The sequence below is a fragment of the Chamaea fasciata genome, unplaced genomic scaffold, assembly GCF_029207755.1.
Source record: "Chamaea fasciata isolate MVZ Bird 193981 ecotype frontalis unplaced genomic scaffold, bChaFas1.0.hap1 SCAF_3, whole genome shotgun sequence".
NCBI classification, from domain to species: domain Eukaryota; kingdom Metazoa; phylum Chordata; class Aves; order Passeriformes; family Sylviidae; genus Chamaea; species Chamaea fasciata.
In genome coordinates this window covers 71,939,890-71,967,725 of record NW_027094088.1, presented here as the reverse complement: position 1 = coordinate 71,967,725, position 27,836 = coordinate 71,939,890, and the positions used below count along the sequence as shown (strand labels likewise).

General features: G+C 34.9%; 1 long non-coding RNA gene across 1 annotated transcript; it reads right to left on the bottom strand.

The window, feature by feature from the left end:
* Positions 1–362: 362 nt before the first annotated feature.
* Positions 363–7,229, bottom strand: LOC136287781 (uncharacterized). The gene is made up of 3 exons (XR_010720325.1): positions 7,062–7,229; positions 2,782–2,841; positions 363–442 (listed from the first exon to the last, which is right to left on the bottom strand). It is a non-coding gene; the product is annotated as an uncharacterized lncRNA (long non-coding RNA).
* Between the last annotated feature and the right edge of the window lie 20,607 nt (positions 7,230–27,836).

The following is a 27,836-nucleotide window of genomic DNA, read 5'->3' as shown; positions in this document are numbered from 1 at the left end:
AAGACCTAGCATTCTAAAGAGGAAAATATGCAACAGTTTCTACCAGAGCATAGGACTATTTCTGTTTCATGTTTAAGAAAAATATCCTAGAAAATCATATCTTGTGTAGCATGCCTGTATCCTACTTTGAGAAAGCAAACACCAGCTGAGACCCTGAAGAAGCTTCTTTAATTTTGTACAGCATGGAAATAATTTTTTTCTTCTTTTAATGTCTGCAGTTAATGCCTTTAAACTTAAAAAGCCTTTAGAGACATATTATTGATAATTAACTTAGAGCTACTTTGCTTGTGTTAGACTAATTGACATGGCAGACTGCTTTCCGAAATGATAGACAACTGAATAGTACCTGGATTTCATGTCTGGCCTGCTGTACTTTAATGGTGAGATTTTTCTTCTCTCTTCTTGCAGTCTAGTAAGAGAGTATAACAATAGGACTAGAGATCTGGAAGTTTAAATATTAAAAATTTCTTTATTTGTAAAGCTTGTTAAGAGTAATAAACAATCTCTAAAAAACTTGAATAATATAATACTGACAGAACAACCACTGTAATGTTGAAATTTTTTGTATAAATCTAGATTAGAATTATTAAAAGTGCTTTTCTTTTCTTTTAAACACATTTTTAGAAAGACCAAATCAATATTCTCATTTATTAGACAATAGCTGAAATGTTTCCTTTTCAAAACCATTGATAACCATTTCAAAATTTCGTAATGAATTTTTAAATCAACATCAAAAGTAGGGCGTTTTGCTATTTAAATCCTGTCAGCTGACAGGTTTGAGCTTACTTTGGAGTGAAAATACCCTCTACATGGGGTTGTTACCTGTATAAATACAGCAGTTTTACTGGACAATGCCTTGTTACATTTCGAGCTGAACACCATGCTGTGTACAATGACAGTCCTTTTATTTTTTTCTTTCAACACCTTTCTGGACTGGGTAAATCAATATTTTTGAAAAATGACTGCAGAAAGTGAGGAAATAATTATATGTCGTCATACTCTCCCTATAAAGCCCATGAAACCCATTTCTTTACACCTGTCTTCTAAAACTGCAATAATTGCAAATTTAGTTTTCTATTTGCTTTGCTTTTCTCTAAATCTCTAAATCCAGTTAGAGCTGAAAAGACTTGCAAATGTCATGTCACACTGCAACCACTAAGAGGATGGACTATTTACATATCTGGAGGATAAGAATAGTCCTTTCCCCCTGGCCAGTTTATCTGGTGCATTAACAGTATAGATTATAATCACAGATGCCATTAAATAAATTTCACATTTAACACCATGAATACCTTTTTGAGATACTTGACCAGTAATTAAATATGACACCAGTTAACTCTGATGGAAAAGGTATTTGGAATTCCATCTGTTTTGAGTCCTTTACTCTCTTTCACTGGTAGGATTTAAATACTCGGTGTTATGCAACTAAATCTTAACCAATCTTTACCGATTTAGTTGTGTGTTGTGGTTTTCTTTAAATTTATTCCCTTATACATGAAGTAGCTGTAGTGAGAAACATGTCCCAGATATGTCCCAGATATTTATACTTCTGACACTAAAAGTCTATATGAATTTAATTCAGATACAGTTTTAACATTTGAAAAGTGTAGTCACTGTAACACTGTAAGATCAAATGTCAATGTTTCTGTGCATTTCCTAAGAGTTTGGATGATCATTTGAAAAACTTTGAGAAGCCAGTTAGAACACTTCCTTAAAAACAGATATAGTCAATGTAGAAAGAAAAGCTATTGCAATTGTATTTTATTTAATACTTACTTGATATTTTCTTATGTATTATACAATATAACATAGATATTTATAAAATTTGAAATTGAAAAAAACCCCAAACCTTCTAAAAATCAGTATGACTTTTCATAGCTAACAGTTATGTGTGTCACAGAGTAAGGAGGTAAAAATAATGCTGTATTATGTTGAATAAAAGAACAGTTTGTATTTGTCCAATTATTGTCTTCAGAAAATTTCAAGTTTGAGGAAAAATAGAAGCCCCATGTTTAAATCTGTGCAATCAGTGAATTGGACCACAGACAAGCTCTCTTCTCCTTTGTATGAGAATAGACCTGTATAAGCCCTTCAGCTTCACTGCTGCTATTTGTGATATATAACTGTGACATTCAAAGGAAGGTAGGATCTAAAAACTTTCAATATTTGTACTGAAAACACATAAGGAAGAGTCACCTGGATTTAGGACATAAGGAAATTAGAAGTTGTGAGCAAAAAATGAAGCAGTCTGGTATTCACACCTTGCCTAGAGTTAGTGGTTTGGGTTTTTTTTTTCTTTTTTTTTGTTTTCTTGTTCTTGGTTTCTCTTTTTTTTTTTTTTTTTTTGGTTTCGGGGTTTGGAGGGGGTTTTTTGTTTGTTCAGATTTGGTTTTTTTGGGTGTTTTTTTTTGTTTTTTGTTTGTTTGTTTGTTTTGGGAGGTTTTTTTGGTTTTTTGGGGGGGTTTGTTTTGTTTTGGGGTTTTTTTGGGGCTTTTTTTTTTTTTTTTTTTGGCAAAGAAAAATCAATAATACTTCCCAGGTCTCTGAAACACTTTAACAGCTGGAGACTGAGAGTTTCAAGAAAATGGGGGAAAAAAAAAAAAAAAAGCCTCAAAGAAGTAGAATGCCTTGAAGTATAATAGAAGTTTTGCTCATTAAGGGCAAACTTCTGAAGACTTGACATTTCATCAAGTTTTCAGCCAGCGTTCCTAAAGAAATAGGCTTGGAAAAGTTGTACAGAGAACTGAGCTTTCTTTTGCAGTGTTACCTTTTGACACAAACCTTAGTCAGTTGCTCCAATTCCAATAAGTCAATATTGCAATTTAGAGCATTTCAGCCAGCCTGTTGATCAAGAAGAGTATAAGTTAAAGGAAGTTGCACTGTAATACTCATTATAAACAGATTCCAGGCATTGTCATTGATCTAAGTACTTTATTTTCCTCTCTAGATGGGCTCTGACTCTTTGGTACAGGTCTACTAAGGACTAAAAGCTGAGGAAAATTACTCCAAAAAGAAAGAAAGAAAAGAAAGAAAGAACTTGAGAGATGAAAAAAAGAAAGAAGTAAAAGAAAGAAAACCCTTGAGAGCAAATAATATAAATGTCATTGAGAAACATTACTTTTTCTGTATTTATATACACCGCATTTCAGTAAAGTCAGCAAACCCATCTCATTTTAAATTTATCAGACCAGAACTGACTGCGAAAATTTACAGTAAATCATCAAGCCAAGGGGATATAGGTACAGTTTTCTTTCCTACCCCAAGGTAATGTGTCTGTCACAACAATATAATTGTATATCCACTGGATTTTACCTGTATTATTTCTGTGAACAACAGCCCACACTTGCAGCCTTTTTCCTTTTCCTGTTTCCTCATAGGTTCATTATCATTACTTCCCATTGTCTCCTCTTTCTTCTGTGTATCCTCATTTCCAAGTTTTAGTCATTACAGGATGGCAATTGTGAGTCCTTGAATATTTGCCTACAGTTTTTATAAAATTACCAACATCTGCACTATTAAGTTTGCTTGGATTTACTCCTGGTTAAAGATCTTTATCTTACATAATGAGTAACTAAGAGCAACTTCTTGTATAAACACTGTTTCCAAGAAGATTCACATATTGCATAATTTTTTTCTGAAGATCCAAAGTGTGTCAAGTGGTGGGTGAGCGTTGAGGAAACTTCCATGTCTGACCATCCAGGAGCCACACTGGCAGTCACACTGGCACCATCTGAGCTGGAACAGGAGCCCCTCTGCAGCCACATCCCCCACACCCACACAGTCAGACCAAATTTCCTCACCGGCTCAATCTCTGCTATCCCACAACAGTCTCAGATATCCACATCCTTAAAATAATTTAATCATGGTGCAATAATTTAATAAAAGAAAAACAGCTCAATATAGTGCCTGCAAGGAGGGACCAAGCCAAAGGTATCCCTGGGCTTTTATGCCCTCACAGCCTAAGCACAGGAAAGCCTGAAGTCCTCAGCTCCTACTGTGTCTCCTAATGTCCTGTTACCTGGCAGGGCCACAGGTTCCTGTGTCCTTTGTTATGCAGAAGATCCAAAGTTCTGGGCCTCTTGCTTGGAGCTCCTGCCCACCCAGAGCTCAACCTGCAGCTTGCACATGGAGCTAAACGCACTGAATGTATTCCTCAACTGTGAGTATTAAGAGTAGGTATGAAAAACCACTGCCTTGTCTCATGTTCTAGTCATTGAAAAACCATCAAACCTGGCAAAAAAATTCAATCTTTATTGAACTACAATACCCTCAGGTTGAGGATTTACAAATAAAAGTTTCATCAACAGTAACAAAACGTTACTGAGTCCTTGATACAGTTTTAGGATTTTGAGAAGCATGTTCACTTGCAGGAGAGGTGAATTTATTAAACTGAGATCTAAGATATTCTGGAATAAGAAAGGAAGTCAACTTTCAAGCCGACTCTAAAATATCTCCAGTGATCAAGGTCTTTATTTTTGCTATTAAGTCAATTTTTATCTTTCAGATCATTTCTGGAACCTTTCATGCTATCAGGCACTGAAATATCTATTTTTAAAGCCTCATGGGGAACAACACTGAAAAGTTTGATTCATCCAAGGAGAGGTAATTCTGCATAATATTTTTGAATTTGGTATTTCTGCAACAGATTAAAGAAGAATCCAGACATTTAAACTGTAATTTGAATCCTTCGATCCTGGAATCTAATGTGAAGGATTTAGAGATGAGTTAATGTTTGCTATTGAAAGTGCTATTTTGTTGAAAAAGACTTAGTGGAATCTATAATCTCTGTCAGGAAGATACTCTGGATTATCCCAGTGATAAGACAATGACGTGCAGTGCTTCTATGCTCACTACAACCTTACTGTATAGATCAAATAACTAGAGCAAAAAGCTCTGAAAGATATAAATAGCATGTTAAAGGTCTGACATGGTGAAACTATTGCATATCTTCAGGTGGTCTGCAAAAGCACATCAAATCTGGAGGTGGGCATTCCCTATGTGTTTAAAATATATTAGATATAAAGTCTCTGATGACATGCCTAACCAGCTGTGTGCTTGGATGCTCCAAAGCATTCAAGAAAGTCCTAGGACACTTTCTAAATCAATAATCTTCTCTGAAAGAGAAGACCTAATTCAAATATTGTGTAACTTTTAGATATCTTTTTATCTAAGTTCAAGAGTACCAATGACAAGTATTCCAGATAGCTCTTTTCATGGTCTAGCAAAACATATGAGAATACCAGTTTCCTGCACTGGGCACAGGTATAATATTGAAAAATAAGTCAAAATTACTGCTGTCATAAAGCAAGAAGGAAACAGACTGACTACCACCAGTCATTTGGGCAATCATATTAGGAAGTACTATTTTGATTTGGACCAGCCCTAAGTTTATATCTGTTCTTTGGCACTGTAATACTATTTCTCTCTCATTTTATTTTGTTGGCCTCAGTATTACTTTTTGTATTCCAAAGGCACTTCTTTGTAGTGACTTTTACAGATCATATTGAATTTACATGGAAAAGTTTTGGCAGTAAGAGGTCTACACACCTTGATTCTGTGGGGAAAAAACCCTCTGTGCAAGAGCAGTTGCAGCTGGAGAAGAGAGGAGACAGAACATGTGAGAGAAATAGCTCTGCAGACCAAGATCAGTGAAGAGAGATGCAGAGGAGGAGATCCAGGTGCTGGAGCAGAGACTGCCCTGCAGCCTGTGGTGAAGACCACAGTGAGATCAGTTATGCCCTTGCAACCCACAGAGGTCGAGGGGGAGCAGAGATCCACCTCCAACCTGTGGAGGATCCCACACCAGAACAGGTAGATGCTCAAAGAGGACTGTGACCCTGTGGGAAGCCTGTGCTGGAGCAGTCTTCTGGCAGGATCTGTTGGCCCATGGAAGGAGTGGGTCACCTAATGCTCTTATAATGACTAACCCTCCCGTAATGCTACAGAATGCTGGAAAGACTTTAAAAGAATACTTTCTTACAAAAGCCAGAGAATATTAAATATCTTGTTCATATCTCTCCGTATTGAATTATAGTATTATATTCAAGAAGTTTCACAGAACAATAGCAAATTTTTGGTAGAATTTGATAAAATATTTGTCTGGTTTTCTTTGACTAAGTTCTGTTTTCTGGGATACTAATACAGAGTTAATTACTCATTATAGAGCATAGTAAGTCTTGTATCCAGAAATTGTCTTTAAACAGGTCAGAAACTCAAAAAAATTAAAGTATTTTGGTACAGACCTCTAGAATTTTATGTATTCTGTGAGTGCCAGCTGAGTCATTTAAACAGCCATCCCAGCACCATAGAAAACAGTGTAATGATAGATTTGGGTGACTTAAAACTTTTAATATCAGAACATAATTCCCTCAGTCCTGCAATCTTAAGTTCATGCTTAGACCCTTACAGCTGTGTAGAACCCAATAGGTTTCTTCTAGTCTCCAGATTTAACTCTTCATATTTTTCTGTATAGCTAAACCTGAGAATAAGTAGGACCAACAACAGAACAAGGTGGAAAAAGATGACAAAATAACCAATGTTGTCATTTAATATGTTTCAGGGTATCACTTGTCTCTGCCTACAAGTATGAGAAAAAAGTGGCATCAATAGTTTGACATTTGCAAAATATTTAAAGGACATAAATAAACAGCAGAGGAAAATCTTTCCTTAGCACCCTTCACTTACATTCATATATTTTTTCATAAGAGTAGATATGATGCAGATATGTTTTAGTGGGCACTAAATATCACTTAGGAATAAAATATTTAACTTTGTAGCATTCCTGAAGTAGAACATAAAATGTTTTTACAGCTTTTGGGGGTAATACTTATATATATATATATTTTTTTTTTCCAAGAGGAAATGTTGTATGTACACAATTTGTTTCATCAAAACAAATGGTAGCTTCATTAGTTTTCCAGTAACTGTTGAATAAGCACATCTAACAGATCCAGAAATAAATTAGATAAATGTTACCTTACAAATGACCATATTGCAAATATGTGACATATATGTAAACCAAACTACCTTAAATCTCAAGTATTAAATTTTAATCGACTTACAGTTGATTTCCAAAGGAGAAGAAATAGTTCCAAAGAGAAGAGTATATATTGATTAGACATTGGAGGCACCACTGAAAGATGAACTTCTTCCAGCAAGTCGTAACTCATGAAAACATATCTGACTTCATTTGTTTACTATATGCAGATCTACTGTATTGCTTGTGTGTGTGTTTGTTTGTGTGTGTGTGTGTGTGTGTGTTGGCACTCACTTTGCTGAGACCTGGAGTTGAGGGGCCATCTGATATCACCTGTTTCTGTGTACGTGGGTGAGAGAGAATTAAGCTGCCTGTTGGAGAGGGAGCATCTGGCATCATCTGCAAAGAGGCAAGCTCAAGCTGTTGAAACCATCTGTGGAGAGGAGAGAGATGTACAGAGAGAGATGCAAGCTTCAGAGATGGGCATAAAGTACCCAAACTGAAAATCTGTGTTCTTAAATAGAAAACTTGCTCCAAATAAGTTCTTAACTATTGATAATTTTTGAATGCTGATAGAAAGAGAGGGTGAAGTTTCCTCAGTGACATTTCCGCAGGACAACAGTTATCAGAACTCTACAAAGATGCTCTGCCTAGAGAACATTGGAAATCCACAGCAGTCCGTGTTTTGCAACAGGAAAAAGCCTTCTGATTTTTTTTTTGAGGTGAAAATGCAGAAATGCCAATCATCAGCATTCATTTCCAAGTCCCATTCAACCTTCCAACCTCTGAAATTGGTACTGGTGAGTTCTTTATATATCCCTGTAAACAATGAAATTTTTCCTCCTCTTTCTTAGTCATATTTAAACTTATGTCTCTTAAACAAATCTAAAATATTTCTGGGTGGTTGGACACACATCACTGTGCTGTTCATTGCTTCAAAGAGCTAACACTAATCCTCCTTATTGGAGCTCTCATTTAAAGCAAATTCTTGTTACTTTTAAAACCTCCAAAAATTATTACCACCTATCAACTGTTGTGTATACACATTGAGGGTGAAGATTCCTACTGCCATGCTGGTTGGAATCCTGGATTCTGACTGCCTGTTTGTAGCATTTTTCACACAAAATATGACTTTTTTTCCTGTTCCCACTTCTGTCTGGAAACAACTTTCAAAAATCCTCACTTCTACTTTAAATCCTTCCTTCAAGCTTGTCTTTGTGTCAATGATAGAAACCACTTGGCAGTGATTAGCCAGCTGGTGTGACCACTGCTTATTGCACTGGTTACAGCTGTCTTACTGCTATTTCTCTGTTTCCTCTCCATCTGTCTTATCCACCTGCTGTCTCTCATTTCAAACTTAAATTTAAGCTCCCTGGACAAAAACTCTCAATTTGTGATGCTTGTACAGTGCCTATCACAGTGTGTCCTTAGCTATAGAGTCTCCTTCCATAGAAACTAATATGTGATAAGCTGTCTGAGAAAGAGGGATGATGCAGATTCCACATCCCAGGATGGATTTTCACCATCTGTTCACTGATATGGAAACCTGAGCAAGTTTTAACACTGCTAGTTGTCTTGGCAAATTACCTGGGAAGTAAGATGAAATAGCACATTTTTAGTTCCAGACTGTCGTGACTGGACCCTAGCAAAGCCTCAATGGGGGTGTCTTTAGGCAGCTGTGGAAAAGATAAATTTGGGCATATACCTGTAGAAGGAAGGACAAAACCTATACTACATGTATTGTGGCACATATACTCATAGAGGGTGAAAGATGTTGTGCACAATATTGTTCACAATACCGAGGTGCTTACACAATGTTTTCACTGTAATGCCATTTGTTTTTCACCTGGCCATAGAACAGGCTGAGTAATAGCCAGAGTATCTCAAAGAATAGAAAGTGGAAATTTTGAAGTTGTTTCAGTTTCACCACTCCAAACTTTTCTTCTTATATTTCATGCCAGTGTCCAATTTTAGAGGTACTTAAGATTATAGATTTTTTTCAAAATTGTATTACTATACTATTATTATTATTATTATTATTATTATTATTATTATTATTATTATTACTCCTACTACTCCTATTACTACTACTACTAATGTTATGAGGATATCGCTCTTTCCATAGAGGCTCTCCGAATTATAATCTGGTCTAATTCAAATGCTATGCAGCACCATATAACCATCCTAATTAAAAAACAGGTCAATAATTTATATTTATTGTAGGATCAAATAAACCTATACGTATGGTTGGGAAGGCACTTCTTTGACAAAATTCTGTGTGACATTTGGAAAAACTAGCTGTATAAGATTTCATTTCTTATTGCCTAAAGGCAATATTTTGTGCTTAAATTTAGAGAATTTCCATTTACCAGTTCATGAGTTTGCAGCTATGTAAGAGAGAAGACATCATGCTTTAAATCATTATTCAAGTGCTTTGTACTTGTTTTGGACATCTACAGCTTGCATATAAAAGAAGTAGGCCGGAATAAAATAGGGCTCTGAATTTGAGGTACAAAACCTAAACTGCCAATCTCTGCACAGATTGCCTTATCCTGTTTTATGGTAGTCTGCCAAAAGCTTAAGTTTATTTATTTTATATTGAAAATTTCCCAGATTCTGTCCTTAGTGTACCTTCTTAAACTTCAGATATGTGTAATACAACAGTGTCAGGTCTAGCAGAGCTATAATGGAAACTCATGAACGTTATTATTAAGATTTAAAATATTATTTTCTCTGCTTTTATTCCTGATTTCTATGTTATCTCTTCTTAACAGATAACATTATTTACACAGTGCTAAGAAAGAAAAATAAAGAAAGAATCCAGTCCTGAAGTTTGCATAAATATCAGTGAAAAGTAATCAGGTAAGACAACATACAAAAACAACAGCTGAAAATTCAGCCAGCCAACCAAGCATCGATCTGCCTCTCCCCACTAAAGACCACCCAGGACAAAAGCTTCAGAAATTCTTGGCTTAGGGCTAAGAACATTTCTTGGCATCTGTTCCCAGGAGCACTTTCCAAATATGAATGTATCCTAGAAGCATCCAGATTCCTTTCCTTGCTTTCCCCCTCCTCCTTTTGTTCCCTTCTCCTTCTTCCCATGGCTTCCATGCAAGGAAGGAGCAAAGTGGTCCAAGAGATCCCCTGACATGGTTGATTAGGAAACTGCAACGCTCAAGCACTCCACAGTTTGCCCCAGCAGGTACCAGTAAACTGATGTTCTGGGGATTAAATTGGGACAGTTTAATGGGTAAAGAAGAGGCATACATGGAAGTGAAGAAAAAGAAACTTCATTCACCACTTCCCATGGGCAGGCAGGTGCTCAGCCATCTCCTGAAAAGAAGGGCTCTATCTTTTGTAACAGGGACTTGGGATGACAAACATCACCATTCTGAGTGTCTCCTCCTTCCTTCTGTTTTTTCCAGCTTTATATGCTGAGCATGACACCAGATGGCATGGGATATCTGTTGGGATAGCTGGGCTCAGTTGTGTGTCCTGCCCCAACTCCTTGTGCATCCCCAGCCCCATTGTTGGTGCAATGGAATGCACTGCTCAATAAAAGTGAAAACACCCCTGTGTTACCAACACTGTTACCAGCATAAATGCAAAACACAGTCCCAAAACAGCTTCTGTGTAAGGAAGGAAGTGACTTTTTATCAGGGAGTGTGCTAATAGTACAAGGGGTAATGGCTTTAAACTGAATATTTTTGATTAGGTATTAGGAAGAAAACCTTTGAGTGTGGTGAGATGCTGGAACAGGTTGCTCAGACAAGTTGTAGGTGCCTCATCCCTTGAAGTGTCGAAGCCCTGCACAGTCTCATCTATTGGAAGGTGTCCCTGCCCATGGCAACGGGGTGCAACTAGATGACATCTGAAGTTCCTTCCAATCCAAGCCATTCTATGACTATTCCATTCTATTTGAGTATTAAAGATATTTGTTATTTAATACTATCTAGATTTAAAGGTTTAGACCAATCCCTGGCAAAGCAAGTTTTTTGGGATTTGGGCTTTGTATTGTGTTAAGGTGAAATTTCATAATATTGATGATTTTATTAGCAAAATTTGTTAGTCTTAGTTACTTTTCAATTTAGATACCATAACAAATCTGAATATGTAAGCCAAAATGAGGTTTCTCTGTGTCTGCTTCCTTATGTGCTTTAAGAAAGTATGCATCCCTTTCTGACATTTAAGGATATTGGCACAGAAAGTTAATTTCTCCTAAACTGGCAAGGAATTTGCACCAGGACTATAATTACATAAATTAAATTTGCATAAACCTCAAAAATAAAACACACTATTTTCCCATCAATTTAACCATATATTCTAAACACCTAAAATTTTCAGGTTCACAGTATTTTATCTGTGCCCTGGGTGTGAGAGAACGAATACTTATCTCCAACAGTCAAGTTTGAATTTAATTAATTACAGCTGTTAAGTTTTGTGATTGCTACCTTTACTCAGATAGTGGTCAAAACAACCACTGTCACCCAGAATGCAGCAGCCAAGCAGCGACAGGCAATCACAGCTACTTTATTTTCTCCAATTGTTCATATTTCTTCTTTTACACTAGTGCAGCCTCCTATTTTTAATGTCCTTAACAAGAGAGATGATTAAAAACCTGTAGTGTCACTGATTAACCTACGCTTTTTCATTACTTTCCATCAATGTTTGTTTTCTGTATGTTCTGCACCAACACAATTTCTCTTTTAATTTTTTTAAGCAATTACAGAAAAATACCCCTAATTTAGTAATGTCTCTAAGAGCTCTGTGTTTCTGTTTGGGGCTATTTCAGAGTCATTAATTTGCTAAATTAATGTCGGTGGAAAGCACTAAATCTCGTGGTATTTCTTCTTGTGATAGTAAACCGATTGTGTGGCACATTAATTAAATATAGGCTAATTGATCCAGGAGATTTTACTTCTCAGGAATCCAATGTTTGATAGAAACAGTATGGCCTTGTGCTTCACATGAGCTATTTCTATATGTGGCTACAGTCAATAGCTTCACTAAGCAGAGTAGGTTTCACAGGGTTTACAAAATTCAGAAAGCTCTGTCTAGTTTTTCTTTATTAACAAAACCAGGAACCAGAACTCAGTATTTTCGTTCCTGGACATGGTTGCTCTGACAGTATCTCCATCCAGGATCTCTCAGAAAACACTGAAGCAGAAGTCTATTTGCAGTTTTGAGACAGAGGTAAATAAACAGCTGAGCCTATGCTTTAGCATGCAGTTCATTATGTGATTTGGTCATGGTGCAGTATAAAAACTTCACAATGATCAAAAAGGGTGTTTACTACTCTCCAAGGACATTTCAACTGCGGTGTCAAGAATGATGGATGAAACAGTCCATTGTCTGGTTTCACCGATGTTTTCTTTACAGGTATATAGTGTTTAGAAATGTGATTCATGTTTCAGTAATTTGTAATGTTGAACTAAAGACCTGCAAGCCTTCCATATTTTTTGAATATACAGAAATAAGAAATAAATAATATTTGTGGTTTGTTGGTATTGGGCTTTGGGGGGGGGGGGGGGGTTGGTTTTTTGCAGGGTTTCTTGTTTGTTTTGTTTTGTTGTGGGTTTCTTTTTCCCCTTAATATTTGAATTTGTAACATTTTTCAATCAGGTCTACCCTCCAGTCCCCTTCCTCAGGAAAAAACAAAAAACAAACAAACAAACAAAAATCCCAAAAGAAAACATTGAAAAACATTAAGATTATTAAATGAAGTTTCTTTCTGAAACTGAGCTATTTCAAATTGTTTATATATTTACGTCATTGCAACCACTACCTTTTTTAGTTTCTTAACTTTACATAATATACTTTGAACTTTGCAATCACAGACTTTTCTATTTTTATAACAGTCTACATTTTTATTCTTATTTTAATTTAGTTATTTTGCTAAATATTAGGCTATTATTCCCCTCTGCCCATGTCCTTATTAGATGAAAAACGCAACAATATAAAATCACTGGAATAACCTATTTTTATCTTAGATCAAGATATATAAGAAATAAATTTCTGACTAAAGCAGACGGTCCAATAAAATTTTGATCTATTGCTTACTTCTCTGGTTTCCAGAAAAACATCTGTATTTTTTTAAATTGTTTTTCTAAAAAGAAAATAAAAAGATGAAAATAGAAAGAAGAACAATAAACAAAAAAAAAAAAGAGAGAGAGAGAGAGAGAGAGAGAGAAAAGAAAAAGTTAGGAAAAAAAGAGGAAAAAAGAAAGAGGAAAATGAAAAATAAAATTTCATGTTGACTTCATTCAGGAAATTCATAGACGTTCTTCACAGGGCAGTGAACTGTAAAAGGAACTTGATCATAAAAGCTTCACCACACACATACACTTTTTAATTATATGAATTTTGGGGAGAAGATTACAGGTTCTGGGGAAAGGAATAAGCCTCAAGAGTTTTACCAGAGAGTGAAAAATTCAAAAATGGATTCTATGGAGCAGTCAAAGATATTCTTTGCAAGGTGATACCTTCTATGTCAAATATTGCTCAAGGAAAGTTATTTGTCTGACTTATATTCAGAAGTACATAGAAAACAAGAAGTAAAATACTCATAAAATAAAGCATATAAACCAAGAGCTTTATTTTTGTTTTGCAAATTATTTGAGATTCTTACATGTTAATGAGAATTTCATATCCATGTCATCACTAAAACTGTTATTTATGAAGTTTCTGGTAATCTATATTATTAGTCTAGCAAGGTCAGCAAATAATTACTCCTATTCATTTATCTGTATACTCTCTAATTTTACTTTCCTCAAAAACCATCATATCTCTGAAATTATGATGTAGTCATGGCTAAAACCAAGATTATTTTCAGATTTTCCCATCTCTTTAGTCACATTTCTTTTCTCTGAGAAGTAGAACAATCTTATAGAAAATAAGACACTTGAGGTTTGAACTTTTCATCTGTATTCGTTTAAAAAAGAGGAAAATAAATATTAGGACCTGGATGGAATCAGGTATCCTGTGGGACTATAATTTGTTTGCAGCTTGCTTTTACAAACAACATCCCTGGTAAACTTGTGTGCTGTTTGATGTATTTTACAAATTGAACATATCTTTTGGAGTACTGGAACTCAGAGTACATCTACAGAGGAGCCTTCTCCCTGAATAAGGGGTTATTCCAGATCTCTATGTAAAGTAAAATTTTAAAAATACAGTCAGAAGGAGTCCCAGATGCAGAGGCAAAGACAGCCTGGAGCTATTATTTTTTCACAGAGTGCTACTGCCTTTCAGAAGGTTTCAATACACAATACCACTGAATGAGAAATGCTACATTTCTTATTCAAATCAATGTTTTAAGATCAGAGCAGCTATCTTATTCCAGGGAATAACCTTATCTTGACACACCAGCTAGTAACCCAGCTACTGTAACATACTGTGTACTTTGATAAAAACAAGTTAGTCTCACAGTCGTTTGATTTTAGCTCACTCTCTCCAGCACAGGAACATCTGTGTTAGAATCAGTAATGAGACTGGTCAGTTATTGCTGTTTTGAGCAAATGTAGGATAAACTCTGGAGTTTTTCGTGACAGGGTATCTCATATACAAAAGAGTAATGAAGTGCTCAAAGAGGTAAGATAGAGAAATATGCCAGAACCACCTATGTTCCCTCTTGAAGATATATTCTAATTCATGAACAACATCCTTAAAGACCAGAAGGAAACTTTAAAATGTTAGTAGGTAGACTTTTTTTTACTACATACAGCAGCAGACAAATATCAGTTCCTTAAATAAAGAAGTAGAAATCTTTGATTAGTGTTTAATGTAGTCATATTTGTATGATAGAAGAGTGAAGTACATTTTTTGTCCTATTATGGATACAAGTTCATGCCTTCTCAGCTACCTGACATGTTCTGGATATTGATGTATAGTTTGAAGTTTAGCTGAAAGAAACAGGATAAGGACCAAAATGGAAATGATGTTAAAAAAAAAAAATCTTGCAGATTTTATTGGAACAAATACGTATTTCTTAATTAACTTAGTCATTAAATTTCTCACGTCCCAGGTTTCATGAGATCAGCTTAGGTAAATTAAAGGGATGGTGAAAAAAGGGAATTAATTTTAAAGTTTCTGAGACTCTTTTACTTGATTAAAAGCACTTTTGGAAATTTAGGTCTGGAAATATGCTGAAAATAATTATATTATGATAAGATGCTATTATATAATGATATAATGATATTATTATAATGGCACGGAGCTACAGATCCTTAGAGGTTGAGATATATATTGATGCAGATCTAGATGTAGATGGATATATAGACAGATGATAAAGTAATAACTCTTGTAGCAAGGCACCTTCAGAAGAAATGAAATAAAGTATCAGCCATATAAAGAAAGGAGTTCTATTTTAGGAGAAAAACTAAAGCCAAAACAACATAAAAAATGTGAAAAAGAAGAGAGACCTGCTTAGATCAGCATTCTGGAATCCCTTACCCATATCGCCTCTTCAGTGACAGTGATCTTCCTTACAAGTACATTCTCACAGCTGATTCCAAGTGGAGAGTGTGAAAGGAATAAGAAATGTTTTAGCTAGTGATCAGCATGCCTCATCCAAAAGGTACAGCTTCAAGACGGAGAAGGATGAGTTTCCATTTTGTAGGGAATGCAAAAGTGGCAGAATGTTAGTAAAGCAGAAAATTTAAAATGTCTGTGAAATTCTGAAGCTGTGTCATGACCAGATTGAATTCTACAGACTGCAAATTGCTCTGGGCTGAAAATGAGAGCATTTTATTCAAATGTGTAATAGAAAGCACTTCTTATGTTCATATTGCTAGGTCTTTGGTCTTCTCTTGCTGTACGTTGGTACCGAGGGAAAATAAACACAGAATTCACGGGCCATCTGCGGACTAATTGGACTAATCTGAAGAAAACCAAGTGTTGCTTCTTTTAAATGTTCGTGTGAACAACCATAGCTAGAAAAGAAGAAAGAAAAGTAAACTAAAGAAAAGTGGTTTTTAATTTTCCATTGTCATTCTCAATGGAGTCCACAAATCAGAAACAGTCTCTTTTTTTTAACTGGGGTGGCACTACTTCTGGAAACTTTCAATTTTATTGTCATGAACATCTTCCCGAATTTACTTTTCTGATGTCTATGTAGTGGCAGCAAAAATTAGCCAACTAAAAGAAGAATAAAGAATAAGTAATTAAAAAAATAAAAAGGGACAGTGGAGGAATATGATTACCTTAAAGATTATTTTTATTATTTCCAAGTAACTAATCAAATCTGGAAATTTTATATAGACCATTCCTTAAGAAATGTATGAAAAACTTGTTTGTTTTTTGTTTGCTTGTTTGTTTCCCATTTCAACAGCAATGCAGTGATTATTTGACTTCTAAATTTTAGTTGCTAAAATGAGTGCTATTTATCTACACCTTTATACAATGGCTGTCTTATATAAAAATTCTTAAATGAAGTGACCATCAGTATCCATTTCTTGAAAAAATGTTACTATGTTATGAAGGAAAAACCACACAGTCAACTAAACAAAAAGAACCCCCACAAGTAACACTGGCCACTGTTCTTTATCATAAGTAAATGAAACCCAAAGTCTTTTACACCACTTTAAACTGTCTTCACACTGTGATATTAGAGTCTCCAGTTTTCCTGCAGGGATTGCTTTCTCTTTTCTGTTTTCCAGCTAAGGTTCACTTTCTCAAATTCAAATTAGGCAAAAAAAAAAAAAAAAAAAAAAAAGACAGAGATAGAAAAGTATAATTGACTTAATTTAGTTTAATTAACTGCAAGAGAATGGAGACAATTAGTTAATGCATCGTAATGAATTGAATTATGAAATGAATTTCTCCCACTGGGAGAAAATGATCCCTGTAATGGGAAAAGTAGATACGGAGCAAAAAATAAAACAGTAGATTGTTTTTGCTCCATGTTAGGTTGACCAATCCAAAGCAACTTAGAGATGTACTCTGTGGTGGCATTTAATGCCTTGCGGGTGAAGCCTGCTTGGTGTGTTCTAGGGGAAGGCACGGCACTAAACTTATTGAACGTGGACAAATTCCTTATTTCTGGAAATGAATGTCAGCCCTAATTCAGCTTTTAAGGTATAGAAGTCAGTAATTGTAGAGCTGTGCCTCTAAGTGAAATAGTGAAATATCTCTAAGTGAAACTGGGAAAGAAATGTATACTTAAAAAAACCCAAAAAAAATCTCATCCAACTCCTTTGAGAGCAACTTAACAATCTGAAAAAAAAAGTCAATTTGTATATTACAATAAAATAATATCAATTGCATTAATCTTGACTCTTTAACTGTGTTATTGAAAATTGAGATACCCATCAAAGTGAGCTACTATAATAACTCAAAAAAACTGAATTTAGATTTTATACTTTTTCCAAGAGAAGCAAGTTGAAATGTTTTAAGCAATATTAGATAATTTAAAACATACTTAAAAATGTTTTAAATAATAACTGAAAAAATCCTACATTTTTAAGTATATAAATAATTTTGCTGCTGAAAATCCACTGAATTTTAGAATTGTTTAATATTTTAAGTTTTGTCCTTTTTCTGAATCATACTTTTCTGTGTGAATCCTGGTGAACAGAAGAAGAATATCTGGCTATATTAATGTAGTATCATCTATTTATTTTTTCTATTATTTAATGTATTTTAATCATTTAATTCAACAGAAAAAAGAGATGAGTTCACAAAATTCCTTTCATAATGCAATGCCAACTGGATTACTGGAAAATTACAAATCCTACATTAACACAGAGAAAATATGAAATCTAATTGTTACTGCTAGGTAATAGCATTCATTTTACCACAATCATCTTTCTGTTACTCCTTAAGCTACTATTCAAGTGCTTCAGTTGCATGTTGCTTGATGGTAGAGGAGCACAAAATGAAAGGATGATTTGGAGGTTGAAAGTCAGTTTCAGCAAATACAGTGGTTTTTCACCTTGGGAGCAGAAAATTGTTGCCAGTCTCTTATGTAGTGGGTCAAACCAAAATCTTTTAGGAAATTCAAGGCAGTGTATTTATTTAGGAAATTCAAGGCAGTGATATTTGAGTGACTTGAAAGGAAGGGAAGGGGAAACACAGTTATATTTGAAGAAAATATACTTGCTGATCTACTCACTGCTTAAAAAGAAGATTTCTTTGCTCTTATTGTTTTCTTTTGCTATGACATGTAGATAACACTTTAAATACAATTTCACTTACATATGAAGGGTAGAAACAAGACATGCAGTACTAATCATAAAATCTTTTCAGCTTTTTAAGTTTCCATGATTTTCATTGAAAAAATTATCATACTGCATAACTATCAGAATAAAACTGAGAACACATTTTGTATTAAAGGGACTGTCACACTGATAGCAACTGCAGAGAAGTGACAGTCTGCACTGCCAATGCTCCAAGGGCTACATTGCAGCACCCAGCACGAGTGCCTACAGCACAGAACAAAGCCTGTGTGACACCCTTACTAATGTCCATCCAAATTGCTTTCCTCATTCTATTAATTTATCACATGTAAAATTAACCTACAGCCATATCAGAGAAAGTTTTCTGCCTTTATGCATGAGATTAATTTCATATGGAGGGGTAAAAAACTGACGAGTGGGGTCTGTAGAAAGTGTTTCAAAAGAGATCACGAAGCTTTGGTGAAGTATGTTACATTGGGAGTTAGCTAGATGGTGCTAAAAGCTACTTATGTATTGCTTAAGCTAAAGTGACCAAAGGCAACAGTGTTTTTGGTCAGAGGTGAGGATAAATTGCATTGTTTTATTTAACTGGCATTTTGATGGTTGACTCTGGTGAGAGGAGTGGGATATGCTAAGTAAAACAAAATAGATTCAGTATTCGAGACAGTGGAAAAATGCAACACTAAAAGAATCAGTTCTTTGTGTAGATAATGTCAGGAGAGCAGTGAAAGACCTGAACATCTTTTGAGATTTCAGAGATGTCTAAAATGACAGCCATGAGGACATAACTGCTCTCACTATGTCAATTGCATGAATCTAATTTTGGTACTTGTGCACATAAGTTCATGTTCAATTTTCTATCAAAAAAGGATGTACAGAGAATAATCAAATTATCAAAAAACTCCTCATGACAGTAAAAACCAATGTGTTTTTCATAGGATTAACATGAGTGACACAAAATAAGGAAAGATTGTTCAAAAATTTGGTAGTATAAAGTTTTTTTCAGGTCAAATAAAAGTACATAGATGACAAAAATCAAAGGAAAATTAAATATAAATTAGCTATTATATTAAAAAAAAAAACAAACCCAAATTAACCCCAGAACAAAAACAAAATAAGAGGATTCTGTCTACCTTTTAATAATGCACACTGCTGTCATATTATAGGCACATATTTACATGCGCAAGCTTATTGATGCAAAAGCATGTTTTGCATAACATAGTACTAGACCTGTTGTGGGATAATCCTATCCCAGTCAGTGCCTTCTCCTTTGAAGAAGAGCATGCCTCAGCTAATGTTCTTTTGCAGAACTCTGCTTCTGTCCAGGACTAACCTCCACTATTACTGGTGTTCGCAGAATCCATTATATGTCGTGCTTGCATTATCACTTAGATATTCTGCTCAAGATTCTTTAGTCTTAAACTAGTCAGACTTCTCAAGCAGAACAGAGTAAAAATCAATCAGTAGTAGACTAAGTGGTGTACTGCAGATGGAAGTGGTTGGAAATTTCCCGCCATAGTGTCTTTCAGCAGAAAAATATATAATTACGATAGGGAAAATTGTGCATGAAATCTATGTGATAGAAGAAAAATATAAGTGTGAACCTATACACCTAGGAAAAATTGAAACAGCTTAGACAGAGAAAATTCATTTCCAGGTTCTTTCCCTAAGAAGAGAGAGATTATTTGGTTCAAACCAAAATACTCACTCAGCATGGTCCTGATTACAGGAGAAGTTTGGATTATATCTACTCTAACTGCAACAATATCTCATATGCCCTTACAGAGAGTTAAGCTGTTCCTTCTGGGAGAATAAGTAGAAAAGAGTGGAGTAGGCCACACATTGTTGACAACTGCATTGTTTTTTAGTAATGGATTGTGGGAAAAAACTTAAGAGAATGAACTGTGTCCATTTGGATGATATCTCTTGCTCAAAATTTCACGACCAGTTTTCAGCAGGGAAATGGTGATTGTCTTGGTATGTGTAATTCAGTGTGCACAGTTTTCTGATCACCAATTATATTATGTTGATTTGGGTATACTTTAAATTAACATTTTTTCCTCACAAGACTTTTTTACTTATGCCAGAAAATATTATATAAATAAATATTTTGCAACCAAAGCATATAAAATTTTATAGTTGACTCTAATTAATTTATTTTTCTTAATGGAATGCAGAAATCCGAACCAGTTCTCCTGCTGAGATTTGCTTTAAAGAGCCATTTTCAATTCCGAGGTCATCTCTCTCACACACACTCTCTCCTTTGCTTGCTCTTTTTTATTTTTTCCCTAGCATTTTTTCTTTTCCTCCAAAAACAAAGGAGATGAAAGCTATACTATCCTGTGAAACCAAAAGTAACATACATTCCATTCATTGGATCCATGGTCAGCTTTCATACATATGCAAGCATGTAGTCCAAAGGAAAAAGCTTTTTATTTAGTAAAATTAGGAATAGGGTCTTTAGTTAATTAGATGTCATATTACCAAACTTGATACATCAATTGATACCAGTAGCATCATTTAGTACCAGAATCTTTGATGTTGATATAATATAGTTTGGAAATACAGTCTGAATATACTGAGATCATACACAACTATGTCACAGTGAGAACAGGTTTAATATTCATTTGAATATCGATAATTTCTGACTTAATCTTCTGAAAATGTACTTTTTCACTTCTTTTTCACAACACAGTCAAAGTTGAGAGAACACATCATCATGACAATTCCTAGACTGTCACTTTTGCAATATAACTATCTCTGTAGTTATATTTTCCCTTACTAATCAAAATCTGGATAGAAGTGATCCTCTCTTTTTAACATTTAATGTTTCCAGAAAAGCAAAAGCATGGGGATTCTTCACCCATTTACCACTGAATGAGAATACACATCTCCTTGAAGCAAGAGCTTTAGACTGCAGTCTTATACTTCGGAAGAGAAAAAAAAAAAAAAAGTATTTTTAACCAGTAAGATATGGATCCTCAGTCACATAATCTGTACTTCATTACACTGATCAGTCAGAGTGATACTAGACCACCAATTCCAGTCTTTTTCAAAAAAAATCCACAGTGTCTCAAGTAATTTCTAAGCTTTCTCAGTAGAATTTTAAGTTACAGTAATTCTCATGCAGTTTAGAGAACCTAATCAAAATTCACATTTGGCATGACAACCCCCAACCTATGAGCAATTAATTTTATTTTTCTGATCTGGTGCACTGACAATGATATCAGGTCCTCTCCATTTCCAGCTGAATGAGTGGTGTTCAGCGGCTTACTTCAGTTAGTAGGTTTAGTCTAGTGCTGGTAACATGTATTTCAGCAGAGGCATTTGTATTTCTCTAGTGGCTTGAGCAACTTGCTCTGCTCATGAAATTAGACTGCTGTCTATGCCTGAGAGAATTCATTTAAAGTTGGTTTGATTATGTCTAGGCTGAACCACAGCCAATGAAGCATAAAATGATTTCAGAAAAAGTTTTGACTTAATAGCTTTCTGGCGAAAATGTTTTCACGGTCAGGTTACTTGGCCATGAAATAATTGCTGTAGTAAGAGGGAGTCCCTGTCTTAGACACATCAGGATTGTGAAGCCCAGCAATTAATCTGCATATCCATCTGATTGTTTATTAATAGAATTAAATAGGAGAACGAATATTCTATGGTGACCATTGGAAAAAAAAATATGTGAGGGCTCTGGGTTGTACCTTGTTAACATGAGATTATGATGCATGAGAATTGTGAGACTAGAATATGTGGCAAAGGATAGATTGTGTCTGCAGTCCACACTTCAGTTCCTGAAGTCAGCTGATACAGGTGTGAAAGTTTCTATTAAATTTGTCTTTGGATTTTATAGTGAGAAAAAAAAAAATAAAAATAAATAAATCCAGGGAGCATTACTCTTACCTGCCCTGGACCTTTAAGACAATTTGTGCATTTGCTTCAAAAATAGCCAGCACTTTGGAATATATGGCAATTTGTTATTGCTATGTGGTAGTTCAGACAATTATGCCAGATTTCTGGGTAACAAAGCACGAGCCTTATGAATGTTTTAAGTGGTGAGAAGAGAATGAGGACGTTAAAATTTAGCTATACACACCTGTTGTGTGTGTGGCCAAGGAGCTAGATAGAAACTTCTCCTCTTACAGCAGGTGTTGCAACAGACACCCCTGCTGCTCATAGGGTACTACAACTAAGTTTAGAAATTCCTGTATTGCTACTGTTTCCAAGAAAATGTTCCTGAGAGAATGGGCTCACCCTCAGGATCTGAGGCGTTATATGAAGTAAAAATCACTTTTATCTCAGCAGGAGGATGAAAACTCATCAGCAATTTGATAGTTTCAATGGACGGACAAATTTTCTGTAATTCAGGACACTCCTTTAGGTAGCCTTTTAGTTTTTGAGAGACATTTGTTTCTTTCTACAAGAATTAGGCCTCATGGTTTCATGTACCTGTAATAGAAAAAAAAAACCAAAAAAACACCAAACTAAAGAATCTAAACACAAACCAACCAACAAACAAAAAACCCCACCCAAAACAAACCACACCCTCTCTTCTAAAAACCCAAACAGCAAAACCCGAAAAATGCTGTAGCCTGTCTGAGAATCAGGCAATCTTCAAATTTTCAATTGCAATGTGGTAGTATTTTTAAAACCACCTAACTGAGAAAGCAAAAGGTTATAATGATCAAAGTTTTTTTACCCCAAAAATACTTTGCAGTGTAGGCTGATGAAAATATCTCACTCAATATGTCAGGAATACATATAGAAATCTTTTATCAGTTGCAAATTATTGAAGATGCTGAAGAAAAACTAAATAAAAATCTCTACATTTTGCATTAAATTCCAGGAGGAAGTTCAATTGTCCCATCTTGGAACAAAGATTTTGCTCTTAATTTTAAGCAATGGATTATATCTTCTGGAGAGATACCTATTTATTATTCTCTCAATGCCAAAGACATAAATCTCAAGAAACTTTTTTTAATGAAAAAAAAACAAAAACATTGCATTTATTTTCAGTTTCTGATGTTAACCTATTTTTTCAGATTATCTCACCTGTGCTTGTCCTCATTTTGTCAGAACAAAATATTCTGACACAAAGAGAATACCTTTGAGATATACCTGCTGTTATAGAATTAGAGAAAGTTTAGTGGCTATATACTTGTTCTGTTCTTAGCGTGGAGGGATAAGTAGGTACTCAAAATTTGCTTTCAAGGTGATTCTGAGTTTATTCTTTTCTGACAAAATGTTTCTACCATCAAGCTATTAAAACACACCACAAATGAATGTGACAGGAATGCACTGAACAGATGAGGAAGATCAGCTCTTATTTGAGAATATGACTGTACACATTGAATTTCTCTATTGTGGTAGAAATTTGCAAGAAAGGAAAATTGTACAAGCAACAGAAAGCATTTTATCATTCTTATCATTAAAGGAGAACACTAACTGAGGTAGTGTTAGGGCCTTGAGTATCTTTTTAAGTTGTAGTGGTCCTGGCCACCTTCTCCTGGGACTCCTTCCCTTTCTCTCCACATGGGTGAAGAGCACTATTGCTACTCAGTTCAATGCCTCCAGTCTTGGTGTGAGCTGTGTTGTAGTTATACCTGTGCTCAGATGTCTTTCCTGCTCATGTTGAGATGGGTGGAATAACCTGAACCAAACTTCTCACCTTCCTTGCCTGGGCTGATGGTTTCTGTACTGTGTTTGGTGTCCTCTATCACCAGCTTGGTTTCACTCAGCTTGTGCTGCAGCACTACACCATGGTTCAGGCCATCATCACCGGCTGTACTGCCACCCTGGATCCTAAGCTGCCTTCTCCCTTGAAACAACCCCATTTCTGCTGCTCCCTGACACATATCTAGCTATCAAGAAATTTTGAGTTTGAGATTGCTGTGTATTTATTTCTCATACATCAAACTGACACAAGCAATACTACTGCAATTTAAAACTTGTTCACTTCAGGGATTCCATATGAGATTATTGCTAAACTGGTGGTGTTTCATTTTGGGTGTTTTCTCCTTAATATTTTTTAAAAATAGAATGGAATGGAATGGAATGGAATGGAATGGAATGGAATGGAATGGAATGGAATGGAATGGAATGGAATAGAATAGAATAGAATAGAATAGAATAGAATAGAATAGAATAGAATAGAATAGAATAGAATAGAATAGAATAGAATAGAATAGAATAGACAGAACAGAATAATTCCATTGGAAAGGACCCACAATGACCCAGCTGCAATAATCTCACCCAGCTGCCTGACCAGGTCAGGGTTGACCAAAATATAAATGTGTTTTTAATGGCATTAGCCAAATACCTCCTAAACACAGACAGTTTGGAGGCATTGACTACCTCTCTAGGAAGTCTGTTCCAGTGTAGGACCACCTTCTTGGTAAAGAAATGCTTCCTAATGTCCAGGCTGAACTTCCAATGATGCAGGTGTGAACCACTTACATGTGTCTTACCACTGGATAACAAGGAGAAGAGCTCAGCACCTCCCTCTCTGCTTCTCCTCCTCAGGAAGCTGTAGAGAGCAATGAGAATGTTTCCCAGTCTCCCTGTCTCTGAACAAGACAAACCCAAAAACCCGTCGCCACTCATCACAGAACATTCCTTCCATCCCTGTCAAAATCGTTGTTGTCCCCATCAGGATGCATTCAAGTACCTTAAACATTAAGTAAGAAAAAAAAAATAGAAGACATCTATTTAAGAAAAAAAACACCTATTTGCATTCCATCTGATCATGCTTTCCATGTATTTTCCCTTCAAGTTAATCTATCAAATAAAAATAAAAGAAATTTCTTCATGGTGATTGAAAAGCTCTAAAAAGCTGTCGAGTGTCTTCCTTCATATATTTCAATGTTGTCCTTTGATGTAATGAGGGTTTTTATCTGGTTCTATGACTCTCTACAGGTTTTCCTATTTATCTCCTCAGCTAGGTTCTACATCCAAACCTTTTTGTCTGAAAGTAAACCCACTCTTTTTTTTCTAAAAAAAAAACAAACAAAAAACCAAAACAAAACAAACAAAAAAAAGGATATTCAGCTATTAAAAAAAATCTTTAGCATTCTACCCAGAGAAAATGGATATTGAACATTTCCTTCAGCTGAAAATGAAGATCTGTGATTAAATATGATAAATATATATTTGATGTCAGCAGCTAGGAATTTTATTTTAAAATGACTGCCAGCCTGATTCCTTGAAAGGTAGATGCAGTGTCAAGTTAATTGAACTTGTTCAGATACTTTCCCATGATCTTGTGCCAATGTTTTGATTTTTAAATCAGGTCCTTTCTTTTTATTTTTTTCCCCTGTGTGCTTATAGGTTTTTATAATTAGCACTTCTGCACTTCTCTCCTTTTTCTCTTTAATAATTTGCCAGGTCTAGTGGTCTACATTTCAACAGCTGGACCTGTTTGTTTCCCAGGGAGAGATGGAAGAAACTAATGGGTGTTGGAAAGTGTCTCCTCTTCTTTGCCTGAGGGAGATTGTAGTCTACAAAAAAAATTGATAGTGGCAAATTCACAAAAGTTATTTCAAATTAAAATGCTCTCTCATATTCAAAACGGGGGCATGAACAATTTTTGTAACATACAGCTATTTGTATTTATGAGCAAAGATGTTCCCTGGGATGGTTTTTATTCATTGTATTCTTAAAATATCTAAAGAGCAACCAAGACAAATAGTTAAAGATGGGAATCAATAGTTCCAGATTTTTATTTAGAAAAAATGTAGATGGATTACAGTCCTACTATTTTCTTATGGACGAGTTTTTTCCAAATCTTAGAAACAGTGACAATACTATGACAATCTAAAAAATTGAAGCAAACTAGGAGAAAAGGCTGTCACTTGCTCAGACATTTATACCGCAGAAACTACTTTCTGCCTCTGATAAAGTCTTGAGGTCTTCTGAAAAGTTACAGAGGATGTATTGTTGCTGAACTAATTCAATTATCACTGTCTTAAATACCTCTTACAATTCTGTACGCTGTGCTGTAAAACATTCTATACTATCTTTGTTCCAAGGACATAGAGTGACTGATATTATTTTACTACCAACAGTATTGGAAACCTTGAATTTTGACTCATGTACCTTATTGTGTCATGTGGAGACAATAGAAGATACCTATCGAAACAGAAACTCTTTCTATAACATAAGTATGCATATATAAAATATTAAAACAATTGAGTTTTCAAATTACCTGGGTTCCAGCTACAATAATTTTATGGAGACATATTTTCTGAAGCTAGAAGAGAAAGAACTTCTTAAACACCAACTAATAGACATGACACAAGTTTTTACTTAACAATTTCTGCTCAAAGATAGTTCTGAAATAATGCTCTCCTATCCAGGAAAATTATCTGTGATGTACTCCTTGGAATTTTCCTGGAATAACTTTTGTTTTTCCAGTAAAGAAATTTTATTTCAAATATGAACCAAGTGCTCAAAAATAATTAATATTTTCAAAATGCTTAGTGATTATTGTGGAGCTAATATTTCTTTTTCAAGGGAGTTTCACCACTACTTAGCTACACGTTTTTACAGTTATTACCTTTCTCTTTGAAAACAGAGGAAGCTGTTGAAAACTAATACTTTTCATCCTTTCATTAATCTACCAAAAAAGAGCCTCCTAAAGATCCCCACCAGCTTCTTTAATAGATTTTGTAGATAGGTACTCCTCATTTTGGCCAAAACCTCACTTTTAATGTCCTTATATTGCTTCTGTATAAAACAGCACCTTAAGAAAAAAAATGCTGGGTTTTTTTAAATTTAGTTCCTATTCTGAGTGATATACCAGAGTCTCTCTATTTTTCATTGAAAAAAAAAATCCTTTTTCATGTTTTTAGAAGTCAGTCTTGATCTTATTCTTTGATTCAGTAGTTGCCACCACTTCTGTGACAGTATCTCTACTACCGTTTCTCTCTGACAGATTATAGGAAATCATTCCTCCCCTAACATTATCTGGAATCTTGTTAATGACTAAGAACTCATTAAACCAATTTTCTTTTTAGCAAGGCAATTTGCAATCCTCATCAGAGAACCTTGTATTTTATAGACCCCCAAAATAACTACCATAATATCAATCCATTTGTATACTTGTGTAAGACTCACCAGCTCACTAATGCCAGTGACTAGTAATAGACAATCCATCTTGGACAAAATTATCTTGAAGTGACCACTGTCCTTCTGTTTATTTGGGAATTTTTTTTATATTTTTTCTCCCAAACTCTTAATTGTTCAGGTAATTCAGGCAACAGAATTTGAACTAGATTAAAATAAAACTGGAATATTTTTCATAGAGGAGATGAGCTGTATTAATTTTTAAAAATTGCTTTTAATATCTTCTGTGTCACTTGTACTGAATAAAGGTGTCTGCCTGTATTATGGTGCTAGTGAAAAATATTTTGATATGGCAATCAACCTGAATGTGAAACATTGGCATTGGGGAGACTAAAAGATAGTATGAAGTTTTAGTACTTTTTACTCTACTACTCTACTAATCTATTTACTACTAGTTATTCTATTTCTGTATAATTTCAACCTTAAAGTTACTTCCTTTTTACCTCTGAGTCTTTAACTCGACGCACTGTAGTAAAGTAAATATGTTAAGTGATGTCCCATGATGAATATATTTGGAACTTAAAGGAAGAGCAAGTGTTCTCCAAAAGCCTCTGAAGCAAACAGAAGGG